We start from the raw sequence: 9,587 nt of genomic DNA, 5'->3' as shown, positions 1-9,587 counted from the left end.
AATTGCTGGTAACAAAGCTCTGGTACCAGGTTGATCTCTGAAAGACAGATTTGTTCTGCAACTCTGTGCTAACACTGATTTGTAGCTGCTCATGGAGCAACTCTGTCAGGCTCTTGGGCACTGCTTTGTCCTCTGTGGGGCAGACAACTTGCAATTCTCTGGAACAAAAATGGCCTGGTGAGGCCAGAACATGTTTGGAAAGAGGCAGAGACAGATACTAGAGCTGAGGACAGAGGAGGCCAGCTCCTTTTCAGCCTTTTCATCTTGCAAAATGACCTGGCAGTCCACAGTAGTGTCTTGAGCCTCTGTGGAGATAGAGCACCTGTCCACCCTGTGGGTGGACCATGGCTTTAAGACCACTTTTCAGACTAAGCCTTTTGTAATCCTCAAGTCCATGGAGATAAATCTCTTCACCAAAAGTTCCCTGGTGGCAAATGTGGCCCAACACACACAGCATTTGTGTGGTTGCCAATTCCTGGTCATACAACCTAGACAGAGCAAGTGCAGGTGGGACAGCCGAGTCCATCCTCCCATCTCAATCTCTGCTCTGTGGATGCTGAGAGCCTGGGATCCAGCATCAATGGGGACAGAGAAGATCCAGACACATCCAGGGCAACACAGGCTAGGAGTAGTGAGAGCCTAGCTTGAGGAGGAGTGTGGTCTGTCCCTCACAGAGAGGCTAGGAGGATGGTTGATTCTTTCAGTGACCTTTCCAGACAGGTCAGAAATGCAGCTCTGGAGATGCCTCATGTTCATTCAGCTCCCCAGCCATGGACACACAATTCAATACCAGTCATCTATTCCTACCCTTAGAGAGTCCAGTCCTGCTGCTGAAAACACTGGCGGGAGAGAGGAAGGGAAAAAATATCTCTTACATCTAGCTGAGCGTGTCTTTCTTTTCCCCTTGCTCAGCTCGATCCAGAAAGCACACTGCTTTTGTAACTGTTTGAAGTCCCCAGAGTAGCCCCTGCCCTCTGTGACGGGAAGGGGGCAGGAAGAGGAGAGGGGCTGTGGGGCTGGGAGGTGGCAGGCTCTGGTCAGCACCCTGGACAGGGACGGACTCGCCGCGCCCCTGCCTTCCTTTGCTTGCTCCTTCCTCGCCTTTCTTTGCCTTCTCCTCCCCTCCCTTGCCTTGCCTTCTCCTTCTCCTTCCCTTGCCTCGTCTTGCCTTCCTCTGCCCTTGCCTTGTCTTTCCTTCCCTTGCCTTGCCTTTCCCCTCGTCTTTGTCCAGGCTGGCGAGCAGCCTACTGGTACGACACGACCCTGCTCTGGCGTGCAACCTGCACCAGACCCTTTTTGCTCTTGCTTAAGAACAAATACAGAGTGCTATGGCTCTGTATGCAGCTGCTCTGGAGCTGTGGCTTAGATCTGGGTTATTTTTTGCAGATAAATCCTCTTTTCTATCAGATTTGACATCAGGCAATCCCTCCAGATCCCTCCCTTTCTCCCTGTCTGTCTTCCCCCTTCTCTTCTCTACTCTGTGTCTCTTTCCTTGCATCTGTGCCCTTCCCTCTATAAGCCTCCCTCCCCTTTTCTTTCCCTATAGCCAGCTCTCTGTGAATATCATTTCATCTGCTCTCTTTTTGCTGCTCTGTATCTCCACATTGCTCTTTGTGTCTCCGCTGCCCTCAAATGTATGTATTTTACTGCTTTCCTTTCTGTGTCTCTCTCTTTTTTTTTTTTTCTTTTTTTTTTTCCCCATTCCCTTTCAGGGTTGTTTCTCTGTGGTCATTTCCACAGTGCTGTTAGTTTATCAGGGAGCCCTCTCTGCCCTGGAATTCTGCACGTTGAGATCAGGTGCAAAATACCTAGTAGGTGCTTTTTTTGGGGGACCCTGTTACAGCTTATGGAGCTTGGCATCCTCTGCAGGGGTCTTCACTGTTTCACACTCTGTCCCTTGCATTCCAGCTGAACTGAGAAGGAACATCCAGGGTGGCAGAGGCAGAAATCAATCACAGAGAAGGAATTAAAGCTACAGACAGTCTGGGAGAGAGTTGGAGTCACTGGCTGATGGATAGGTGGATTGGGTAGGGCTCTGACAAAATTTTTTTCCTATATCTCAGAAGAACTCTGGTCTTTGTTTCCCTCATGGTCTGTCCCCATGCAGAACAACCAGCCTAGGAATGGGGCAGAAGGCCAAAGACACCTTGACAGAAAGGGGAGGCTTGCAGGGAGTTGTGGTGAGGGCTCGTTCCAGGAATCCAGTGAGCATTTCTCTCTCTTCTCTCTTTTCCTCAGACTCCAGTCTGGATGGCACAGGAATCACTCCTGGCTTCCACTTGGGAGCTTTGCAAGCCCTGAGACGTCCCTGAAGCAGGGTCTCAACATTGCTGCAGGACACCAGTAATGTGCATTGACTTATTTGGTAGGAGCTGGTACCTAGTGGGCAAGTAAGCAGGCTGAGGGCTTTGGTGCTACTTGGAAATGATCCAGTTTGGCATAACGGGATCTCAATTTCAGTTGCAGAAAATTATTTTCATTTACAGGAGCCCAGGGAACTCCCAGCCTGACACCATTTTGGTTGGGATTTAGCCAGGTGACCATGGAGAACGGGATCCATACCAACACCTTAGGCATCTGGATTTGAGTAGTGAGGAGAAAGGAAGGATGTCTTGGCTGTCTTTCACTTTTTTTTTTGGTGCCTTTTAAAATGGTGGCAGTGACAGACCCATCCACAGGTAAATGGACAGCAGTACCTGGGGACTGAGTAGACATGTCTGGAAAAATAGCAGTTGTGTTCCACCTTGCTTGCCCAACAAGCCACAGCATGACATCCAGAAGAACTCACAAACTGTTTGGAAGAGGCAATGGATTTTCTGTCAAGCTGGAGTTGTCCTCTGTAAGTGACATTTACATTTTTACTAGACAAAGTTTTTCTGGCCTGTGATTTTCCCAGCACTTTGGGTTAATAGGAGCAGAGGCTGGCTCCGCATTGTCTGTGGCTCGACATTTAGATGACTGGCAGCAAGGGAGAGAGGGCAGTGCTTTCAGCAGTGTTTAATGAAAAGCTGAGGAAAAGTAAAGTTTTTGCTCCATCTTGGATGCTATCAGTATACTTTTTACATTACTATAACCAAGGCCAAGGAAGAATCACATCCACTCATAGCTCCCTCCCTGGCAGAGAGCTGCCATACATGGCATTTCAAGACCTTGAGCAGTCCTATTGAGGGTGGTTACACTATGTTAGTCCCATGCTGAAGTCTTTTGATAGACTGCATGTCTAAGCAATTTCAGTTTTCTTCCAGTGCAGGACACAGAACTGTTCCACTTGCTGAGGCTTCAGGATGACTTTGTTTGTTTCTTTAAAAACAAACCCCTTCCCCTGCATATGTTTTGTTTGTTTGTTTGTTTGGGTTTTGGTTTTGTTTTTGTTTTGGGGTTTGGGTTTGGTTTTTTTTTTTTGCTATCACTGTTTTGTAATATTTACAAAAGGCAGTTCCTGATGGAAGTGCTCGCAGGGCTCAGCTGCCTACCCATGACACCTGGGAAGAAGTTTCTCCTCAGGGACTCTCCTACTGGACTCATCTGGGACTCCTCTCTGCTCCATCAGCCCCCTTGGCACTGGCATGTCTAGCACTTCGCTGCATCTCTCCATCATAGGACCCCAAATACCTCAACACAGCATCCCAGGCTCAAACCCAAGCCATGTCCCTGAATATTCCAGTTTCCATTACCTCTTTCCAACTAAAAATTTCCCTGAACAGTAACCAGACCTGGTATTCAGCATTTCTGCAGCACTTCAGCTTGGAAGGAGCCCGAAGAGAGCACTGCTAATTAGCTCACATCTTATCTGTCAGGTCAGTGTTATCCCTGCTTGAATGACTTAGATACCAAAGCACAAAGTGACCAGCTCCACAGAGGTACCTGAACTCCTCAGATTGTAATCTTGCTCTCTCCTTCTCTCTTCCACTGATAGCAATAGAAGGTCACTTTTGTAATTCTGGATCCCTAAGATAGTGTGTCAGGTTTTCTGCTGGTGTAAATCAGCATAGATCCATAGGGATGTAAGACCCCCACTCTGTGTGCACAATCTTGGGAGATTTCTTAGCACAACTTGGGAATCCACCGGCAGGTCCAAACCTGAGTGCCCTGGGTCCAGGCAGAATGATCCCAGCCTTCCGGGCTGCTTTTGCCATGGCAGATTAGGATAGTCAAAACACAGGGAACTCTGGAGGAGAAGTCAGGATGAAGAATGAAGGCAAGTACACGCCAGTATGATGGAGGGTCCCAACCACCAGAACAGGTGAATGGCCAGGATGTTTTGCCCCAGCTCTGTGGAATCATAGAATCATTTAGGTTGGAAAGGACCTTTAAGATCACTGAGTCCAACCATTAACCTAGCACTGCCAAGTCCACCACTAACCCATGTCCCTAAGTACCACTCATTCAAAGTGGCCAGTTCACCCTCTCCCATCACAGGGTCAGCCTTCTGAATGGCACCAACCCTCAAGGGAGAAACTGTGTTCCTCCTCAGCCCCTTTCACCACACCTCTGACTTTCTTGCCTCTTGGAGCAAAGAAGCAGGGGATGGTCTTTTCCTCCCATGGAATTGGAAATGTATCCCAAAAGCTGCTGGGAGTCCCTGCCGCGTCTCTGCAGCAACACTCGGCAAGCGTGAGAGCGATGCCTGCACCTCGCACCCACAGAGGCAGAGCTGAATGCTGACTTATAATTGTTTCTGTCCCCGCTTCCCTATCATGCTGGCTCCTCTGGGGCTATGACCCAGCACTGACAGGACTCCAAGCTGCTTGTGGCCTGGCTTGTATTGCTGCTGGAGTGGTGCCCACCATGACGGGGGTGTCAGGGCCTGACGGGGGCAAGCCAAGACCCAACTTTCCAGAGGTACTGGGGTTATGCAAGGCTTGGGCAGTCCAAATAGTCCAGAAATAGGGCCAGCAGAGGGCACTCCGATACCACCGCTCACCCACTGGCCTGAGCCCTCAGACGGTGAACAGGGCCAACTCCAAGGCCCTACAGCTCTTCTCGGCTTTGCCCTGGGTATAGGAGGCAACGGGGATGAAGGGCAGCAGCCTGCAACCCTGCTTTCTTCACTGCGGGAAGGGGAAAATGGGTGAGGAAACTGCAAGGGAGCGATGTCCCAGACACAGCTCAGACATGGTTGGTGGATGAAGTGCATACAGCTCTGCGTTTTCTCCTCTGAGGCGATGGGTGCAGCGTGGCTCCAGCACAGGGCAGCTGAGGGCAGGCTCTCCCTTTCACTCCTTGGAGGGACTGCTGAGCCTCAATAGCTGTGCGCCCGTCGGTCCCCAGTGCCTAATGCTGGCACTGTCCTTCCTTCCCCAGCTGCCTACCCTGATGGTGTCCCTGTCGCTCTGATAGACCAGCTCTGGGCATATACCAGCCATCCCCACCTTGCAGACAGCCTGCGTGAGTGTCACCGGAATTGACTTGCAGGTGGAAGATGGTCGAGGCTGGTATCTTAGCAGAGGTGAGGTTGCCCTTAATGCAGAGGATAGCAGTCATTTCAATACTGCTGCTCATGGCATGGGGTGGTCATGGCATTGGAGAGGGGCCTGGTGAAGGCCTGATGGGTTGAAGCATCCTTGTGAGAGATGCCTGGCAGCAGAATCTTCTGGAGAAGAGTTTTGCGCAGACCATAGTGCAGCAAAACCTTTCAGGAGACTTTCTGGCAAACCTTGCAGGAAGCTGAGGATCACTGCGGTGAGCCTTCTCCTGTCTCCTTAACACCTGGAAGCTCTTTGCAAACAGCTCAAGGAGTGCCACACACACTGATGCAGGAGGGATCGCTAGTATTGCGCTTACAGCAAAAAGGAGCAGCACGATGCCTCACAGACATTGCTGGGCTGCAGCCACAAAATCAGAGGTCCCTGAACTGGTCTGCCTGAGCTCTGGACACCTTCCCCATCACAAAGTAGCATGACAGCAACATGGGCAACTGGGATTCCCTGGAGCTCTTGGGGAGGGGAGTCTTCTGGCTCCTCTGCAGAGACGGCAGGAGCAGAGCACCTTCCTACGTGCTCTGAGAGCCTGAGCGCCTTGCGATTTTGCTGCAATAAATCTGGAGCAGCTATAAATCTGGAGCAGCTGGCTTAAGTTCCTCCAGGGTTCAGAAGAAAACACATCCAGCCTGATGTGTTTTGTTTGCCCACTCACTGTGTTTCTAATTGGAATGTTTGTAGCTTGGAAAATTGCTTCTTAGACTACAGTACCCACAGTCCTTCGCTGGCAGCTCAGCATAGCCTGTTAAGGCAAAGCAAAACCCAGACCTCTGAACTAGGTCTTTCCTTACCTGACACAGCTGGAGGGCTTCAGTCAAGCCTGGCCTACCAGCAGGTGCATTTACTTGGTTCATTGAGAAAAGACTGGTGAGATCAGTCAGCGAGAAATGCGGCTGTGCTTCCTTATCCTCTCTCAGAGGCCATTTCCAGACCCTGGTCCTCGCAAGCAGGGTCTCCTGAGTCTATTTCTCTTCCATTCCTGCAAAACCTCATCCAGAACTTTTTCTAAATGAACCCTGAAGTCCAGTTTGGGAGAGATCACAAGGCAGAAACAACAAGCATAATGAACCATATTTAAAATGATATTTTTTCTGCCTTTGGAGTTTGGTTAATTTATAATCTATAAAAGTCTCTGCATAATTGTGTCTTGATTAAAATGGTATAATTAGGCGCTCTGGATCTCTCTCCCCTTTCCCTAAGATTATTTCTGTCTAATTGCTTTAATCTGTGTTTTCATGCACCCACTAGAAAATCAAAGCATGCTCCCATGAGGACGCGGGTGAGAGTGAATAAAGCTGACGACTCATTAAGTGCAGCAGAGAGAGGAAACTGCATCTAAATCACCACTACATTAACGAGGTAAAATAAAAAATCGAAACGAATAAATAACAAAGAGATAGAGGATTTTAAAAAAACCCCACAACAAAACAACCTGACATAGATTTTAATATTAATTAAGAAGATATTGAATAGCAAATTGTCTGTTGTTAAAGCCAACTTCCTCCATTGTTGATGGAGAGCAAAAGGTCTGGGAATTTTAATTCTACAAATCTGGGGGTGTTTTATGGAGGGGGCAACTTGTGCAGAATCCATCCCTGCTGGGGACAGAATAAAGTTCACTGAGCAGGGATTGAAGGACCTGGGTAGGAAGGAGGTAAATCCAATCTAGCACTTTAAGAGCAATGCCACTACTAGCCTGGATTTGAGTGAAAACTGGATCAGACTTCAGAGAGACAAGCACTTACAGTGCTCTTGGCCCTCAAGAGTTGACTAAGTTTACCCCCTGCCCCAAGACCACAAAAACTTCACTTCTTCCTTCCAGGTGACTTTCTGTCTTATTATCAATGATGTTCAGGCTACAGACTCTGCCAGCTAGCCCTAGTAACCTACAAACAGGTCACTTATTTCCCTCCAAGTAAGAAATCAGGAAAACGAGATATCTTAAAAAAGTTTCTGGCTGTGTGTATGGTTTAATAACATCTGCTCTAGTCTCCTGAGGAGAAGACCAAGGTAGTGCTGTCCTCTGGTCTCTCATTGCAGGGGAGACTAACTGTGCCATTTGCTATTTGCCTAGATCAAGTGCAAATTCCCACACATTGCAGTGTAGTTAGGGAAGCTGATTTTTACCCCAGATGTGATTGAAAAACTTTGTTGCCAAGCTGGGCACAGCACTGTTAATTTTCAGCAGTGATAAGCAGCTGAGACAGGGCAACTACTCTGCTCTGAGATCTGGAGCTCTGCACTGTGTGGTGTAGATGTTGTCCATGGCAGAGTTGGTGACCCAGCTTGGCCAGAGCATGGGTGAGCACCATGATTTCATCTCCAGACATCAGTGATGACATGATTTACCTTTAAACCACCCATTCCCTCTTCGTTAGTATGGGATGTCATGGAAATGTGCATTCACATGCGGTCCTGTAAAGGTCCTCAGCCAGTCACCTTGGCCAAAAATTGGTCGGTCTCTGTGTCCTTGTGATCTTCATACTCTTTGCTATACTCCACATCTTTGCTGGCTGCAGGGCAGACACTGAAACCTCCCTGGCTGAGGGAACACTTTGCCCCTGCTTCATCAAGTGGGCACTTCAGTGCGGGGTTAGGGGCACATATTTAAATGCTCTGCTGGGTCACTGCCTGACAGCAGCTTTTGGTCCCCCAGGGTTTCCCTGTCAGCATCCCATGAGGACCAAGCAGGGAGGGAGGACTGATGGTCACGTCAGCATGGCAGCTGACAGGATAATACTGAAAAAGAAAGAAGGATCAGCTGCTTACAGCCCTTGAGTTCAAGAAGAGCCTAATCTAATTAAGTGGAGACCACTATCAAATTACCAGCTCTCTTTTAACATAGCCATTTTAAGTGGTTTGGTGTATTTATAGTAGGCGAGTTAGGGAGGGCTTTTCTCTCTCGAGGTTATGCTTGTGTGTAAGGCAGAGATGTACAATGTTAAGACTCCTGCTTTGAATTAGTTCCCCCAATTGCACAAGATTTAAAACACCAAAATCTGATCCCAGCCAGCCTCTTCCTGTGCCTATGATGGGAATGTCTATCTGGGTTGTTTCTGAGTCTTGCCCCAAGCCAGCAGCACAGAAGTTTCCTTTGGGGATTAAGCTTTCCTTAAAGCAAATGTATCTTGCACAACTAGCCTTGAAAGGGCAAGAGGAGGGGCTGGCCTGCCCTGGTCAGAAATCAGCGGCCCCGTTTTCGGCTGAACTTAGATGGGAGTGGGATGGACCTGTCGCTGTTGGTTAGAGAGTGAGTGGAGAGGCTCTCGGCCCCACAGCCTGGTGTAGGTTGCTGGTTGATGGAGTGCCCCCAATTAGTCTTCTCCTGATTAGTGTCTCTGGCAGCCTGCAGCCGTCTCTGTTACTCTCCCTGTAATTCCATCTCTGGGGGAGTTCCTGTGCAGCAGGATCTGTGTCAGATGATCCCCCAGGCTCGAAGGAGGGAGGAGGTGGGAAATGCTCGTTAGGAGCTGTTTCCATGCATAACAACAGTAATAATCCTTAGCCTTTTATCTACAGCTTTTACAAATGTTAATTCATTAACCTCTCGCAATCACCCTCTGAGAGGTGAGGATTACTATCCACAGGATTGGACAGATGGGGGAAGCTGAGACGTGGAGCACCCAGCCTGAGCCTGTGGGATGAGGCAGTCAGATGCCACTAAGTCTTCCCTTGCCCTCCAAAAACTTGTCTCCTTTCCTGGTCAGGGGTGGACTGGCTTCTTCCAGTCACCCTGACTGACTAGGACAAACCTTGCCAGCAATGTTTGCTGTTCATCTCTGGCCCCAAAAGAGCCTTTGAGGATGAGTTGGGGAACTGAGCCTTGTGCCTCTGTGCCCCTGCAGACAGTCACCGTGGGAGGGCTTGACCTGCATCGCACAGAGGCCATGGCACAGCCCTTTCTCCAGATGCTGAGGCCCCCAGTGTGTTTTGGTGTCTGTCAGGTCACTACCTATATTATTGTGTCTAAGCAGAGAGGAAAAAGGAAGGGGGAGAGAGAGAGACAGAGAGAAAGGGAACAAGGCAGAAGGCCTAGAAAAAAAGACATCTTTTTGTTTCCTTCACCATCCCTGTGTCCCTTCCAACTGGGATTTCTTCTGCTCTTAA

This window comes from Numenius arquata, chromosome 2 (genome assembly GCF_964106895.1).
Source record: "Numenius arquata chromosome 2, bNumArq3.hap1.1, whole genome shotgun sequence".
Taxonomy (NCBI): Eukaryota; Metazoa; Chordata; class Aves; order Charadriiformes; family Scolopacidae; genus Numenius; species Numenius arquata.
This window is presented reverse-complemented; position numbering follows the sequence as displayed.